This window comes from Cannabis sativa, chromosome 2 (assembly GCF_029168945.1).
Source record: "Cannabis sativa cultivar Pink pepper isolate KNU-18-1 chromosome 2, ASM2916894v1, whole genome shotgun sequence".
NCBI lineage: Eukaryota > Viridiplantae > Streptophyta > Magnoliopsida > Rosales > Cannabaceae > Cannabis > Cannabis sativa.
In genome coordinates, this window is record NC_083602.1 from 40446620 (window position 1) to 40464481 (window position 17862).

Genomic DNA, 17862 nt, shown 5'->3' on the forward strand with positions numbered 1-17862 from the left:
TGGTTTTCTAGGATTTTTGTTAGTTTTTAGTGGCTGTTTATAGTAAAAAATGTTGAATAAGTTTAGGAAGGTTATGAGATGATAATTAAGGTTATTTAGGACTGTTTAGAAGTGGTTTGAATTGTTTTGGGTGGTTGTAGCAAAAGTTATGCAAGCTTGAGTTGAAAGAAGTCAAACTTAACTAGGTTATGGTAACTTGAATTATGTTGCGAACTGGGTTAAGGTTTTGCCATGAATATGTTCATTATGATTTTTTTAGGTTCCTCACAAAATTTGGTAATGTTTAGATCAGTATTGGATGAGTTATATGATTTCCAAACTCGAATAGGGAGGTTTCGGGCCATCCAATTTAGGCAGTTTTCGGACAGCCATTTATTTTGATTTATGTTGAGAATTTTACTGAGGTGTCTTCATGAAAAATGTTCATTGTGATGTTTTTAGATTCCTTGAAAATTTTTGTAAGGTTTTTCTTAGAATTTCAAGAGTTATTCAAGTTTTAAAATGGGATAGTGGAGTTTCGGGCGATCCGATTTAGGCAGAATTTGGGGGTCCATATTAAGACTTTTCCCATGACCCCAATTGAGTGTTTTCTAAGTACTTATGGTATTTACATGATGTATATCAATAGGGAAACTTTTAGTTGTCAATTTAAGTCCCCGAAAGTGTTAGGACAACACTTATTTATTTTTCTGGAAATGTGACTTAGGGCCTTCGATTACCAGCAGCTATTTCCACTAAGGTTGTCCGGCACACCTGAAATTAGAATTGAGGTAAGAGTAGTATAGCACACATACATACGTAAATGTTTATTTTTATCTTTGCCAGATGTATGACATATCTATTAGAATGATAGTTGGTGTACATATGGTTGCATCTTGATATCGTGAATGTATGTGTTTGGCAATTCAGAAAGTATGAACCAATCTACCAACACTAGTACTCCTTATTACTGAGTGCATGTGGTATTATGGTTGGTTATACTTTCGAAAGCATGAACTAGTGGTACCAACACTAGTACACTAGAGTACTGAGTGCATATGGTATTATGGCTAGTTCTACTTACAGTATGAATTGATGATACCAACACTAGTACGTCTAGAGTACTGAGTGCATGTGGTATTATGGTCAATTATACTATGGTCAAGAACGTTTGAGACTCAATTATACATTTTTGCTTGGTTTATGACTTGTTGATAGGTGTATGGGCACTTAGTCCTAGGTCAGTTATATATTTATGTTTTATACTTTTCTTACTGAGTCTGTTGACTCACAGATGCTATGTTATGTATAGGTAAAGGACAAGCTGTTGTTGAACGACAGTGAGTTTTGAGTTGGATGAAGATTGTATATATCGAGATAGTTCGACCTTGAGTGTTGGAGCTTCGGGACAACTAGGGCTCACAATCTTGTAGTCGCTGTGCGACATCTTTTGATTATGTTAAGTTGAAAAATGTAGATACGCGATCCAGATTTTATAAATGTATTACAATATATGTTTAAGTTTAAATTTTATCACTTTTGATAAACCCTTTGATTAGCGAAGGTTGCACAGTAATTTTTAAAAGCACTGTAACACGCTTAAACTAGTGGGGTGTTACACTGGGAGAAGTCAACAAGAAACTTCTTGCTGCCGAAAAGAAGGTGGCCGAGCTGACTAAAGATCTCCATGTTGGAAGTTAGTTTACCAGGAACTTAGATCTACTCACAAGTATGTTGATTTACAACCTAAATATGAACTTCTAAAACGATGGAAAATTAAACACATAAAAGTATCAGAAATCTTACATTGGGTGTAGCGGAATATATGTATCCTCCCACTCAGATCTCTAACCCTTGATTCCTTTCTGTCGCAGAGTATAATCAAGATCTGAGCCCGATAGTCCTTCTTTGTTGTTTCTGAATTCTACACAGCCTTCCTCACTATGATTGAGGTATTACTTGATGTGTGTGGGCACTACTCTATAGATTTCGAAACAGAGAAGGTAGAGAGAGAGAGGGTGGCGGCTCAGAGAGAGTTTTTGTGTGAGAAAATTCTGTCAGAATAATGTGTGTACAAAAACTGAAGCCTTTACCTTCTATTTATAGAAGACCACCTAGGGCTATGGTTGAATTAATTGACATTTAAAAATTGAAAAATCAATGTGAAAAGGGAAGCATAGTGGCCGGCCACTTTTCCAACTTTCATTTTCCTACATTGCTAGTTTCCTGTTTTGTCAAAAACTGCCAATTCCTTTGTTCAACCACATAAATGTCAAATCTAATTATTTAATAATTACAATTAATTATCAAATACTATATTGTCATTTATTTATTAATAATAAAACTAATTAAAGTTTCCTAATTAATAAATATGCCCTCCAAAATCTCTATTTACAGTTTTGCCCTTAATAAGTGATAAATTCTCAAATAGACATAGTCTAACTTTGAGAATTATAATTGATTAATTAAAATCAATTAAATGAGTCTTACAAGTAATATTATCTCAACTAGTGGGGGGACCATGGGTCTATATATCCGAGCTTCCAATAAGCAGATCTAGAATTTACTATTTAAATTCACTGACTTATTAATTCTTCGTTGAATCCACGCATAGAACTTAGAATTGCACTCTCAGTATATAGAATGCTCTATATGTTCCACCATATAGACACATCATTAGTTATCCATTGTTATAACCCTAATTTTATCAATGATCCTCTATATGGATGATTTACATTGTAAAGGGACTAAATTAGCGTAACACCCTACAATGTATTTTATCCTTTAAACACTTAACCCTGTATAAATGATATTTTAGCTAAGTGAAATGAGTACTCCACCATTTATCTCATTTGGTTAAGCTCGAAGGAAATCATCCTTTGCTTACTATTCGCCAGATAGAAGCTATAGATTCCATATTTATGTTAGCGCTCCCACTCAATTGCACTACCGTGTTCCCAAAATGTACGTATCACCCTGACCCAAAAGTAGGCTTAACTAACAAATCAAAGAACACGAATAACACTCTTGAGATTGAGCCTAACCATATCAGGATTTAGATCATGTGATCTAGGATCAACTTAGTGATATTGAATTGAATAGATACTACGGTAAGTGTAAAGACCGCTTAGTTTAATTTGGAAATTAGCAGTTAATTATGTTTAATTACGGAAATTTATTTATAGCTATTTAAATAATTATTATGCTGTTATTATTGAATTCTGAAATGCATTTTATGTCATTTAGTGATTTTCATAATTTTGCATTTCCGGTGCCCGGTAACATGGAACTCGGTGTTTGGCTCAGTAAAATCACAACGTAGTATGTTAGTATAGTGGGACGGTTTATTTAGACATTGGGAATGTCGGGATTAGTCGGAAATTTAGAGTTTTCCCAAAATACCCTTAAGTACCCTTTTATGCCTTTTAGTGTGGAAAGGGCAAAATAGTCTTTTGGCCCATTTGTATGTTTGTCTTTTAGTGAATTTTATGTTAATGGGAAATCAAATTTTTAAAGATTATTTTGGCTGAAGTAATTTAATAAAACTATCAATTTATCCCATTTTATCCATTTTTTCTAAAAAATCAAAGAAAGGAAGCAACTTTTGCATTTTCTCTCTCGAGCTCTTTCTCTCTCTCTCTCTCTCTCTCTCTCTCTCTCTCTCTTTCGGTTTTGATTGGGGCTGCTAGGGCTTGGATTTTGCTCTGAAATTCTTGATTATTTCAGCTTGTTGGTAGTGATTCAAGCTAAGAAGGTAAGGTTCTTGAAACCTTCTTGGTGTTCTTGATTAGTTTGAAGAAAAATAAGTGCATGCTTGGTGATTTAATGTTGATAGCTGTTGTTGATTGTTGTTGTTGTTTTCTATAGTTTAAAAATGTTTAATTGAATGAAATAAAATAGATTTTGATGCATGATTAGTTGATTTTAAGCAAGTGTGAAGTTTTAACTCAAAACTATGGTTTTTATGGAAATATGTTGAATCTGTTGCTCTACTTGCTGTAGTTGTTTGCTGCTATCTTCAGAGGTTAAATTATGCATGTTTAAGTAGATTTGGGCTGAATTGAATGCATGTTGGTGTTGTTTAATCAAGTTTGAGTTTGGAACTCAAAGCTTGAAGCTTTAATGGTGATTTTTGATCCTGTGAATTCTGGGTGGTTTTGTTGCTTTAGAAATGTTCTATGGGATGTTTAGAACAGGTCTGGAAGGTTTGGGTTAATTTGGGTTTGAATTGAAAAAGTTATGAATTTTTGGTTGAATTCTGCGAGGAACCGGAATTCCGGTTGTGCATCCGGAATTCCGGATGGGGTACTGAAATTTCCCAGAACTGGAATTCCGGTTGGGCAACCGTTCTGCCGGTTGGGTGATTTTCAGAAACCCTAGATTTTCTCGTTTTTATGTTGTTTGGGGTATTGCCATGCTTTTTATCGATAGGGAAACTTTTAGTTTCTAGTTTAAGTCCCCGGGAAGTGATTTAGCGTATCACTTATAGTGTTGTGATTGTTATGGTTTAGGAGCCTGTAAACCACCGCGCAGTTCGTTCCAGTCAGGTTGACCGGCACACCTGAATTCGGATTTGAGGTAAGATTAGTATAACAGTATGCATATATATTACATGTTTAGCGTGCATGTAGGAAGCCTGTTAGATTACATTAGATATGTATGTTGGCTTCGAACCATCCGACTGTGTCACATCGGTACAGGCTAGAGTATGACTAGCAGCTGGGGTATGACCAGTGTACCGAGTATAGGCTGACACTGTATCACATCGGTACAGGCTAGAGTATGACTAGCAGCTGGAGTATGACCAGTGTATCGAGTATAGGCTGATACTAGGGTTGGTGGTTCTGTACTATTTGACGTATCACATCAGTACAGGCTAGAGTATGACTAGCAGCTGGAGTATGACCAGTGTACTGAGTATAGGCTGATACTGTAACACATTGGTACGGGCTAGAGTATGACTAGCAGCTGGAGTATGACCAGTGTACCGAGTATAGGCTGTTACTTGTCAATAGTGCCGTCTTATGAACGTTCAGGACTCAGTATCGTGCGGGACACGGCAGTTAGGGTTATGGTCAGGGGTATGGGCGTCTGATCATAACTCGGGATTTATGTATGGTATTTGATTATGCTTTTCTTACTGAGTCTGTCGACTCACAGTGCTATGTTTATGTGTAGGTAAGGGCAAGGCTAAGGCTGAAGAAACGTGAGAGCGAGCCGGTGAAGATTGTACATGTCGGGGCGGTTAGGCCTGGAGCGTACGATCCTCAAGACAGCAAGGCTATTTTTGTAATTAGTCGCTAGGCGACAAGTATTTTGTATAGTCAGTGAACTTTTATAAAATATTTTGTAATCGGGATCCCGAGTATTTTGTACAAATATTTCGTAAGTTTAATTAAAAAGTAAAAAATTTTAATTAATCACGATTTCTATAAACCTCGTTGATTAGCAACGAGCTGCACAGTGTGTTTAAAAATCACGTGTTACGCCTATGCTAGTTAGGGTGTTACAATTTGGTATCAGAGCCGCCAGGTTGTCTTTCGAAGAGCGTCACGACATGTACAATCATCATCAGCAGTTAGCTCGTTCTACGGTTCAGTAAGCTTTTATTGCTTTAGTAGTTTATTTAATTCTTATGAAATAAGAAAAGCCTGATAGGAAGCATGTTAGTAGCCTGATAGTAGAATAGGCACATCTTTTTAATTTCCAAATTAAGCGGCATTAGTAAGCTCTCGTTGATCATGACCTGATGTGCCAACTCGGGGTTTCGAGGCTGTTCAGACTAGATGGACGCCAAACAAAATACTAGGAGTCAGGGAAACTTAGTCGGGTCAAGTCAGGGTCAAGGAGCTCAGTTTTCCCCAAATGTTAGGGGCCGAGGTAGAGGTCCCAGGGGCAGGGCTCGTGGTCGGGGTGATGTTAACCCGCCACAGGCTGCCCAAGCCAATCAGGAAGCCCAGAATCGGGAGACTAGGTTTGCTGAAATGCAAGCCAGAATAGAGGAGCAAGATATTGAGATTCAGAGATTGAGGCAGCAGGGTGCTCCTGCAGTGCCGGTGCCAGAAGTTCCAGTGGCACCTGCCCCTGTTGCTCAGGCCGAGATAGTGGTAGCGGCAAACAGAATGGAACCCATGTATGAAAGGTTCTGCGAGCAGGCACCTCCGGTTTATCTGGGAGGTCCGTGTTGGGTTTTATGCCCTAAATAAAACTCATTTCAATCTAATCAGATTTATTTATTAATATAGATCAGAAATAACATTTAATGTTGCATGGTTCACATGATTTATTTCATGATTATATGTACATAATGTATAAATTCATCTGAAACCCTTTTCACATACTTGATCCTGTTTATTGTGCCGTCAACACATTGGAAAGTAAACATGACTATGTGAATAAAGTTTCCTAGATTTATCAGACATAGGGTTTTACTGATATGATAATCTACAACAGAGTTTACTTGCATTTGGAGAAGTGCTATGTTCTTTCCAGAGCATTGGTTAAAGTAAAGCTCAGGTTGGATGCATGGAGTATGCATCGGAAGGGACCGATATTGAACTTTGAATTAGATTTATTAAACTAACTGTAATATCTATTCAAGTCAATATCGCCTAGTTGATCCTAGATCAAATGTTCTTAATCCTGTCATGATTAGGCTCAATCTTGAAAGGCTATTCGTGTTCTTTGATTTGTTAGTTAAACCTACTTTTAGGTCAGGGTGATACGTACATTTTGGGAACACGGTAGTGCAATTGAGTGGGAGCGCTAGCATAAACATGGAATCTATAGCTTCTATCTGACGAATAGTAAGCAAAGGATGATCTCCTTCGAGCTTGACCAAACGAACATAAATGGTGGAGTACTCATTTCACATAAGCTGAAATATCATTTATACGGGGTCAAGTGTTTTAAGGATAAAATACATAGTAGGAAGTTACGGTAATCTAATCCCTTTACAGTGTAGATCATTCATATAGAGGATCATTGATCACATTAGGATCATAACAATGGATAACTAATGATGCATCTATATGGTGGAACATATAGAGCATTCTATATACTCAGAGTGCAATTCTAAGTTCTATGCGTGGATTCAACGAAGAATTAATAAGTTAGTGAATTTTAGTGCTAAATTCTTGATCTACTTATTGGAAGCTCGGTTATATAGACCCATGGTCCCCGCACTAGTTGAGATAATATTGCTTGTAAGACTCATGTAATTGGTTTTGATTAATCAATTATAATTCTCAAATTAGACTATGTCTATTTGTGAATTTTTCACTAAGTAAGGGCGAAATTGTAAAGAAAGAGTTTATAGGGGCATATTTGTTAATTATGATACTTTGTATGGTTCAATTAATAAATATGATAAATGACAATATTATTTAATAATTATTTATAGTTATTAAATAGTTAGAATTGGCATTTAAATGGTTGAATTAGAAAATTGGCGTTTTTGAGAAAATCAGATGCAGAAAAGATAAAACTGTAAAATTGCAAAAAGTGAGGCCCAAATCCACTAAGCATGGCGGACCACTTTTGTAGGCAATTTAAACTGATATTTTCATTATTTTAATGCCAAATAATTCAAACCTAACCCTAGTGGAATGCTATAAATAGATAGTGAAGGCTTCAGGAAAATTACACTTTCTTTTGACACTTCTGATTCAGAAAAAACCGAGCCTCTCTCTCTCCCTATCTTTGGCCGAACCCACTCTCTCTTTCTTCTTCCTTAAATTTCGAAATACTTAGTGTATGAGTAGTGCCCACACACAGCAAGTGATACCTCAACCATAGTGAGGAAGATCGTGAAGAAAGACTTTCAGCAAGAAGGAGGTTTCAGCACCAAAGATTCAGAGAAAGAGATCCAGGTTCAGATATTGATAATGCTCTGCTACAGAAAGGAATCAAGGGCTAGATATCTGAACGGAAGGAGTCATTATTTTCCGCTGCACCCAATGTAAGGTTTCTTAAACTTTATACGTGTTTATTTCATCGTTTTAGAAAGTTCATATTTAGGGTGTTAAATAACATACTTGTGAGTAGATCTAAGATCCTGGTAAAATAAAATCCAACAACTGGCCTCGGAGCCATAGTAATTGATTTACTTACAAGAAATTTGGACTTTAAAACGATTGTTTGTTTGTTTTTGGATGGTATCATGTTGTATTGAGTGTTTGATGATTGATTGATGTTTGTGAATTTTCGTGAAAAATAATTGAATATCTATTTTTGGAATTATTTTTATTGGATAGTATGGAAAAAATTAAGCAAGTTACTTTTTTACAGAACTCAATTTCGATTTAATTTGAAATAGTTATGATTTTTTGAAGTTTCGAAAAAATCGGGTTATGTTGCTGCACCACGTGCGCGGGCGGAGAGGCTGCAAGTGCGCCCATGGACAGTATGCTTGGCATACTGTCCGTACAACTCACAGTTTTTTCGTTTTTTCATGCTTTTTCATGGAATTAACTTTCGATTTTTTGTGTAGTTTTGTATTTATACTATTACTATTCCTAATTCAATTCTAATTATCATTTTGAATTAATTTAATATTTTTTAAATTTAATTCAAGATATTAGTGTAATTTGAATTTAAAAATAGTTAGTATCTATCTTTTTTGCTTAATAATCTATCTTATTTTTAAATTTGATTATATCTTATCTTATTTTTAAATTTAAGGTGAGATTTTAAATATTTTAAATAAATCTTTTTTTTTTAAATAATTTGACCTTATTTAAATTTAAAATAAGATAACTATAATCATGTAATTTTAAAAAGATGTAAGATATTTTGCTAATTTTTAAATTTTGTTATTTTATTTATTTAAATTACATTTAAAATCTGAAAAAGATATTCATTTATCTTTTCTAATTTTTTATTTAATTTTTATTTATAAAATAACATTTAAATTATAAAAGCAGTTAGCAAATTTTGAAATGATATTTAGGTTGGTTGAAACCTAATTTTTCAAAATTGTAGGTTTAATTTTAAATTTAAATTTTTTTTAAATTTTCGAATTTTTCAATTTTTTTTTTAAAAATTTTCGAAATTTGTTTTATTTAATTAATTATTTTCGAAATTAATTATTTAATTTAAAATTAAATAAATCCTACATCAAACTATCCAGCTAACCTTGTTGCAGGAGTATGTGTTTTAGCTTGTGTGTAAGTTTTCAAAACCTATTATGACTTGATTGCAAATAGCCATGGTTACTTTTTGCTAGATCTAATGATCTGATGGCTTCCTTGGTCACGTTAATAATTTGTAACAGGTATATTTACAATCTTCTTTCATCTGTGTATGACCTAGCAACATGATAGGACCCATCCAAAGTGTGCCTGTGTGAGCCTATGTGTTTAATTTCATTATAGATGCATATAAGTTAATGTTGCTAAAATAAATTATCATAGTTCTTGATAGAATTTATTTAGGCCCATTCTGTTTTTGGGCTTAGTCAATTAATAACAGTTGTTCATTTTAAGGTTAAATTCCTCTCTTTTGGGCCTTGTGTGAGAGTTGGGAGCCATAGAAGTGGGTACGACATACTGAACCCAGCACCCCCTCACATGAACCACCCCAATTGTGAAGGCCCATTTGCCTGATTTGAATGACTGTACTAGGTTAATTACACTAGTTTAACCTATAAAAATTGATTAGCAACATATTAATTTCATTTTTTTTGAAATTAATTTAAGAAAATTATAGTTTAAAGAATTTTTTATTCTAAGTTAAACTATATGTATTTTCTAGTATTTAATTAAATATAGAATTATAACCATCTAGATTCTTTCTGAAGCTTAATTTAAATTTTTCATTAAATATTCCTATTTAAGTTGATATTTAGTTATCTACAACTAACCAACTTAAATCTGAATATCTTTTGGATTTAAAATTTCAAAATTAAGTTGAGAAATTTTAGGCATTGGTTATTAAGATTCTTTAGATATTTTTTAAGTTAATATCTTTTCTAATATTAACTTAAAATGGAATATTTTAAATATTTTTAAAGTTAATATCTTTTCGAATATTAACTTAAAATGGAATATTTTTTCAAATTAAGTGGTTATAACTTAATTTTTGATATTTAATTAAATTTAAATTTGAAAATATTTAAGTTCTAGATTTTTTCTAATACAACTTAAATTAGATATTTTTTCAAATTTTGTGGAAAAGATACTTAGTCAAATACGATATTTTCTAGATAGTTATTTCTAGACTACTTATTATTTCTAATATTAAATAGGAAAATATTATACATTGTGAAATTAATTATTTATATAATTAATTTTGGTACAACTTATTTTAAGTATATTTTTCCTAGTATTAAACTAGAGATTAATAATTAAGCCTTCTCTACACTTAATTATTTATTTCTTGAATTTAATACATTTAATTTATTTGAAAATTAAATATCTAAGTTGATTTTCATCATGATACTTAAATATTTATTTTTCATGACACTTAATTATAGAAAATTATTTTTAGTTGAAATTTATTTTTTCAACTAAATTTAAATAATTTTCAAAATATATTTTTTCTTTATTTTATTTCGAAATTGCATTTCTTAAATGCTGGAATTTCGAATTTTATTTGAAAAATAGATTAAAGTTGTAAATTATTTATTTTAATTTTGGACCAACTTAAATCAATGATTTTTTCATTAATTGATTAATTTTTTAAATAAATGAATTAAAATATATTATTAGAAATTGAATTAATTAGTCAAAGGAAAATCTAGATAGGTGATATTTTTGCTTGAAGTATTTTTCTAGTGTATTTAATTAAATAGAAAGTTAATATTTAAGTTGATTTTCATCATCATACTTAAATATTTGAAATTTTTCTTATATATATTTAATTAAATTGGAAAATTATATTTTTTTGTTGTAAATTAATTTTATTAATTAATTTTGGGCCAACATTAAATTAGAATAATTTTTCCAGGATTTATTTTTTATTTTAATATGCATTTTTCGAAAATTGTATTCTTAAATACTTTAAGTTTTCGAAATGCAATATGTATTTATAGAAAATAAATTTGAGTTGTAAATTAATTTAAATTAATTTTGTAACAACTTAAATTGAATATTTTTCTAAATATTTATTGGAAATTATTACTAAGATGGAAATAATTCATGTTATTTTCATATCCATCTAAGTAAAATTTATAAATATTAAATTAAAATTTATATTTAGAATTTTTCATTCTAAATTTGAAATTTTAATTAAATAAATATATATTATAAATAAACAGATTAAATAAAGAGAATCAAAGAAAATACATCTCTCTTTAAATAATGAGCTTTATTATTAAGATATTCGATCTCCATTGTGGGTTTTACACCGCGTTTGTTTTAGTGAGTAATCCTCCCTAATGGAGGAACGTTCATTAGCAATTTCGCACCGTTTAATCTCGAATGATAAGTAGTTTGTAAGTGTTTTGTATGGTATAGATCACCCTAATGGTGGCGACCATACTTGACTTGCAAATTATGAAACAATGGTGGAAGCTCATAAGATAGAATTGCCTTGACTCTCGCCTAAACGGGACAACGCTGAATTCCAATCTTGATCGAATAAAAGGTTGCTAGAATGGTTATCATTTTAGATGAGCTGACAACTCTATTCAATGGATGATGCTTTGACTCTCGCCTAAATGGGACACTGTATCAGTTTGTTGAAAAACCTTGGAAATTATTTAGGATTGTAAGTTTTAGTATTTTCACTTGTCATTCCTACTTGCTATATGTTTATAATTTCTGAATTGTGTATGAATTTATATTGAACCATGTTATTTTCTGTTATTAAGTTGTAGTTTAATTTCAAATCTTCATTGTTGGTCTAACTTGGCTTGTTTATCTAATGAGATAAATCCCTAGTGGATTTTCACCATTAGACATACATAATAGTGTTAGATCTATTCGAAAGATAAATATTGTATATGCGACATCTAGCTGTTCATCAATTGATGACACCTTATACTAGTATTTTTACGATATGAAACTCATTTGAATATAATCAGATTTATTTATTAATATAAATCAGAAATAACATTTAATGTTGCATGGTTCACATGATTTATTTCATGATTATATGTACATAATGTATAAATTCATCTGAAACCCTTTTCACATACTTGATCCTGTTTATTGTGCCGTCAACACATTGGATAGTAAACATGACTATGTGAATAAAGTTTCCAAGATTTATCAGACATAGGGTTTTACTGATATGATAATCTACAACAGAGTTTACTTGCATGTGGAGAAGTGCTATGTTCTTTCCAGAGCATTGGTTAAAGTAAAGCTCAGGTTGGATGCATGGAGTATGCATCGGAAGGGACCGATATTGAACTTTGTCTTAGATTTATTAAACTTACCGTAATATCTATTCAAGTCAATATCGCCTAGTTGATCCTAGATCAAATGTTCTTAATCCTGTTATGATTAGGCTCAATCTTGAAAGGCTATTCGTGTTCTTTGATTTGTTAGTTAAGCCTACTTTTTGGTCAGGGTGATACGTACATTTTGGGAACACGGTAGTGCAATTGAGTGGGAGCGCTAGCATAAACATGGAATCTATAGCTTCTATCTGACGAATAGTAAGCAAAGGATGATCTCCTTCGAGCTTAACCAAACTAACATAAATGGTGGAGTACTCATTTCACATAAGCTGAAATATTATTTATACGGGGTCAAGTGTTAAGGATAAAATACATAGTAGGGAGTTACGGTAATCTAATCCCTTTACAGTGTAGATCATTCATATAGAGGATCATTGATCACATTAGGATTATAACAATGTATAACTAATGATGCATCTATATGTTGGAACATATAGAGCATTCTATATACTCAGAGTGCAATTCTAAGTTCTATGCGTGGATTCAACGAAGAATTAATAAGTTAGTGAATTTTAGTGCTAAATTCTTGATCTACTTATTGGAAGCTCGATTATATAGACCCATGGTCCCCGCACTAGTTGAGATAATATTGCTTGTAAGACTCATGTAATTGGTTTTGATTAATCAATTATAATTCTCAAATTAGACTATGTCTATTTGTGAATTTTTCACTAAGTAAGGGCGAAATTGTAAAGAAAGAGTTTATAGGGGCATATATGTTAATTATGATACTTTGTATGGTTCAATTAATAAATATGATAAATGACAATATTATTTAATAATTATTTATAGTTATTAAATAGTTAGAATTGGCATTTAAATGGTTGAATTAGAAAATTGGCGTTTTTGAGAAAATCAGATGCAGAAAAGATAAAATTGTAAAATTGCAAAAAGTGAGGCCCAAATTCACTAAGCATGGCCGACCACTTTTGTAGGCAATTTAAACTGATATTTTCATTATTTTAATGCCAAATAATTCAAACTTAACCCTAGTGGAATGCTATAAATAGATAGTGAAGGCTTCAGGAAAATTACACTTTCTTCTGACACTTCTGATTGAGAAAAAACTGAGCCTCTCTCTCTCTCCCTATCTTTGGCCGAACCCACTCTCTCTTTCTTCTTCCTTAAATTTCGAAATACTTAGTGTATGAGTAGTGCCCACACACAACAAGTGATACCTCAACCATAGTGAGGAAGATTGTGAAGAAAGACTTTCAGCAATAAGGAGGTTTCAGCACCAAAGATTCAGAGAAAGAGATCCAGGTTCAGATATTGATAATGCTCTGCTACAGAAAGGAATCTAGGGCTAGATATCTGAACGGAAGGAGTCATTATATTCCGCTGCACCGAATGTAAGGTTTCTTAAACTTTATACGTGTTTATTTCATCGTTTTAGAAAGTTCATATTTAGGGTGTTAAATAACATACTTGTGAGTAGATCTAAGATCCTGGTAAAATAAAATCCAACAGTCCGGACGTCATGAAAGTCGAACACTGGCTATCAGCGATTACGAGAATATTGAATTTTATGAGTGTGACGGAGTACACAACTTAGTTTGATCGGATGGCGAGGTTGGCCTCCGGAATCGTGCCAACCGATTTCAGTAAGAAAGAAAAATTTGTTAATGGACTTAATATGAAGATCAAGTATGACCTTATGATTGATACCGACGACAAGACCACCTATGCTGAGATGGTGGAGAAAGTACTGTGAGCTGAGGGCGCAGTTGGATGTATGTTGGAGTCAGGTAGGACTCCAGTGAGTGGCGGGGCTCCTACCCCTCCTGCATCAGGTTTCAGCAGGGGAGGTAGTGGTTCGGCCATGAACCAGAAGAGGAAATCATCCACTGCATCCGGTGGCTCGGGGCAGAACAAGAGGTTCCGAGGGAACCAGAATCGAGGCGGTCGTCAGGGTAGTGTTGAGACCCGTTATTCCTAACCGGAGTGTCCCATTTGTAAGAAGCATCATCCGGGTGAGTGCAAAGGTCAGGGATGCTTTTAGTGTGGCAGCCAGAATCTTTAGTAAATTGGATAGACCGTGGGATAGCTATGAATCAGGGTTTGGAACCCTATTACCTGGCAGAGAGTTAGTTATCTCCAAAAGGTGGATTAGGTCTATGCCGATCAGAATAGATGGTAGAGAGTTAAGCGCTGACTTGATAGAGATGAGCTTAGTAGATTTCAATATTATTTTAGGAATGGATTTCCTATCGAAATACTCAGTCAGTATTGATTGCAAGAAGAAGATGGTGATCTTCCAACCGGAAAATGATGAACCATTTGTGTTTGTTGGTTCAGTTCGTGGATCTCGGATCCCGGTGATTTTGGCCATGTCAGCTAAGGAGTTATTGCATAGTGGATGTTTAGGGTTTCTGGCCGTGGTGATGGACACCACTCGGCAAGATACCATTCGGCCGGAAGATATCAGAGTGGTTCGGGAATTTCTAGATGTTTTTCCCGAAGAACTTCCAGGGTTACCACCTCAGCGGGAGATTGATTTCGTTATAGATCTGGCACCAGGAGTGGAACCAATTTCTAAGGCTCCGTATAGAATGGCTCTAGCTGAGCTTAAGGAATTAAAGATTCAGCTTCAGGGGTTGCTTGACATAGGGTTTATTCGGCCTAGTGTGTCACCTGGGGAGCCACGGTTTTGTTCGTCAAGATATCTTTCTCGAGTATTGGGCTTCTCAGGTGGCTTATGGAGAATCCGAGGCGACCACTTCTACCTCCGGTAAGAATGTAGACATGCCCCCCACTCAAACAACTGATCCTCCAGCTCCGATCGGCCCAGAAGACCCGTACAAAGAGCCTGGGACTCCATCCGTTTGAATACTTCTTCTTTCTATCTTTTTTTTGTCTAGCCATAAGGCATTTTTTTAAGACAAAGTGACCCGCCAAGCGGTCTTTAAACTTGGAATTATTTTTCATTTTTCAAACAACGGGCTGACCAGGCAGCCTTTAATCCAAGTTTTGCATGCTTTGTTATCTTTAATGAATTTCATTCTCTGTTTATTATCATCATGCAACTGTGTTTGTTTTATTTTTACCAAATGCTTTATACAGGTATAGGTGCCCCCCAGTGACCGAGTAGACTTATGACTCTTGGTCACTTATCATTTTTTTTGCAAGTATGCTCTTTTGTCTATTCAGGGTTTTGGGCTCGACCAAACCTTTTGTACGCATTGGATGGTAAATTAGCAACATGTTAGTAAATTTGACTCAATTTGAATATTGAAACAAACATCTTTATTCATTTATTGATCGAAAAAGTGTCTGTTACTGTGGTCACTTACATCAAAGCTACTAATTTGATCTAATCTGATCTTAAGCTTAACATGAAATAAAACAAATTACAAAAATTAAAAATTTTACTTTAGATGGTCGTCATCTGACCTTAGTACTTTGTGATTTTATTCGAACCTTTGGGCGTGGTCCGCCGAAAAGGCCATTCACTTAAGAGTAAATGTTCTATAGTTTAGTACTTGATATGGTCATCCGACCTGGTACTTCTATTGGTAGTATTTTCTTAAATGTTCCCCATTCCAATACCTAGGTACCAGAATGAGTTGCATTTTTTCATCATACTTGCCCAATTTGTATGCTCCCGATTCGAGAACTTCGACCACTTGATATGGTCCTTCCCAGTTAGGTCTGAGTACACCTGCTGTACTGTCTTTGGTGTTTAGAAATGCTCTTCTTAGGACCATATCTCCCACAAAGATTTCTGAGCTGCACTTGTTTGTTGAAATACCGAGCTACTTTTTGCTGATGGGCCATCAGCTTTAAGTTTGTTATGGTTTGCTTCTCTTCAATTTCATCAAGTGATTTGGCAAGGAGTACGTGATTTGCTTCTTGGCTATACATCAATCTTCTGTGGGATGGTGGCTCGAGTTCTACGGGCAGCATTGCTTCGTATCCATATGCCATGGAAAATGGAGTCTGTTCGGTTGTCATTTTCTTAGTTGTTCGGTACGACCATAGAACTTCAGGAAGTTCCTCGGGCCAGTTTCCTTTAGCCTCCTCAAGTCTTTTCTGTAGTGTATCTTTTAATGTCTTGTTGACTGCTTCAACTTGACCATTTGCTTGGGGATGCGCCACTGCGAAGAAACTTTTGATGATACCATGGTTCGCACAAAAATCAGTGAAGGACTGGCTGTCAAACTATTTGCCATTGTCCAAGACTATTTTGTACGGCAATCCCAACCGGCAGATTATGTTCTTCACAACAAAGTCTTGAACTTTTTTGGATGTAATGGTTGCCAGTGGCTTGCCTTCTGTCCACTTAGTAAAGTAATCAACGGAAACCACTTCATACTGCACTCCACCTTTGCTTTGGGTAATTGTCCGATCAGGTCAATTCCCTAAATGGCAAAAGGCCACGGACTTTGCATCTGAGCTAACTCGTTGGGCGGAGCTCACAGTATCTTTGAAAATCTCTGGCATTTGTCACATTTTTTAACATAGGCCTTGGAATCTTTGATCATTGTCGGCCAGAAATAACCTTGCCTTAGAATATTCTTAGATAAACTCTGCCTGGTGGCATGGTTTCCACAAAATCCATCGTGCACTTCAGACAATAGTCCTGCAGCTTCTTCTTGGGTAACACATCTGAGCAATGGCATGTAGAACCCTCATCTATACATAATCCCCTCTACTATGGTGTACCGTGTAGCCTTCCTTCTCATTTTTTGAGCTTCATTTCGATTATCTAGGAGTTCCCCAGTGTTGAGGTAGGTCGCTATTGGCGTCATCCAATTTGGGGAAGTATCAATCATTCCGATCTCTTCCATGCCAGTGATGCTAGGTTCTTTGAGGAATTGGATAGGAACCGAATTCGCTCTATCACTTACATTACTACTCGCAAGCCAAGCTAACGCGTCAGCAGTCGTGTTTTTTCTTCCCTTGGAATTTGTCTAAGAGCGTAGCTTTTGAACTATGCGAGCAGATCGTGTATTTTGCACAAATATGCTATCATCTTTTCTCCCTGAGCCTCGTATTCTCCAGATACGTGATTTACAACTAGCTGTGAATCACTATAGATTTCGATATGTTCGGCTTTCATCTCTCGGGCTAGTTTTAGACCAGCAATCAAAGCTTCATATTCGGCCTCATTATTGGATGCTTTAAATCCAAACTTGACTGCAGCGTGCAGGTGTTGCCCCCAGGTGTGACAAGGGCAATTCCTGCACTAGATAGTTGATCTGTAGCCGACCCGTCCACATGTAGTTTCCAAGTCAGCTTGTCTTCACTGTTACTTGGCTAAGATATTTGTACTGGCTCGGGGTTGCCTTCCGATATGCTTTCTTTCTTGCCTGTGCATTCTACTACAAAGTCTGCTAAGGCCTGGCCTTTGATTGTTGTTCGGGGTTGAAAAGTAATTTCATACTGACCCAGTTCTACTGCCCACTTGAGTAACTGTCCAGAGGCGTCCAGCTTTTGTAATATATGGCGCAAGGGTTGGTCAGTGTACACCTGAA

The 17862-nt window shown here is 34.7% G+C and overlaps 1 long non-coding RNA gene across 1 annotated transcript in view; it reads left to right on the forward strand.

Moving 5' to 3' along the window:
* The first annotated feature begins 606 nt into the window (after positions 1-606).
* The window catches only part of LOC133033968 (uncharacterized), a 62629-nt gene continuing 45373 nt past the window's right edge, over positions 607-17862 (forward strand). The window contains exon 1 of the long non-coding RNA XR_009685965.1: positions 607-770. This is a non-coding gene — a long non-coding RNA (uncharacterized LOC133033968). The remainder of the gene's footprint in view (positions 771-17862) is intronic.